Source organism: Rhineura floridana, chromosome 17 (assembly GCF_030035675.1).
Source record: "Rhineura floridana isolate rRhiFlo1 chromosome 17, rRhiFlo1.hap2, whole genome shotgun sequence".
Classification (NCBI taxonomy): domain Eukaryota; kingdom Metazoa; phylum Chordata; class Lepidosauria; order Squamata; family Rhineuridae; genus Rhineura; species Rhineura floridana.
The window spans coordinates 86,230-86,444 of NC_084496.1; positions in this window are offsets into that span (position 1 = coordinate 86,230).

Sequence of the window (215 nt, forward strand, 5' to 3'; positions counted from 1 at the left end):
AATGGAACCTAAAACTGAGATCTCTCACTCGGGATTAGTACACCAAGCATTATTCTCTCTTGTGGTACAAATGAGAAGTGAATAGAATACCAATGCTTTCGAGGGATGATGGTAAGAACTGGTGTCTGACAAGAACCTGCCCCCAAAGAGCTTAGGCTACCCAAATATAAGAACACACAATAGATTAGGGATGCTTGCAGTGAGAAAGCAGGATC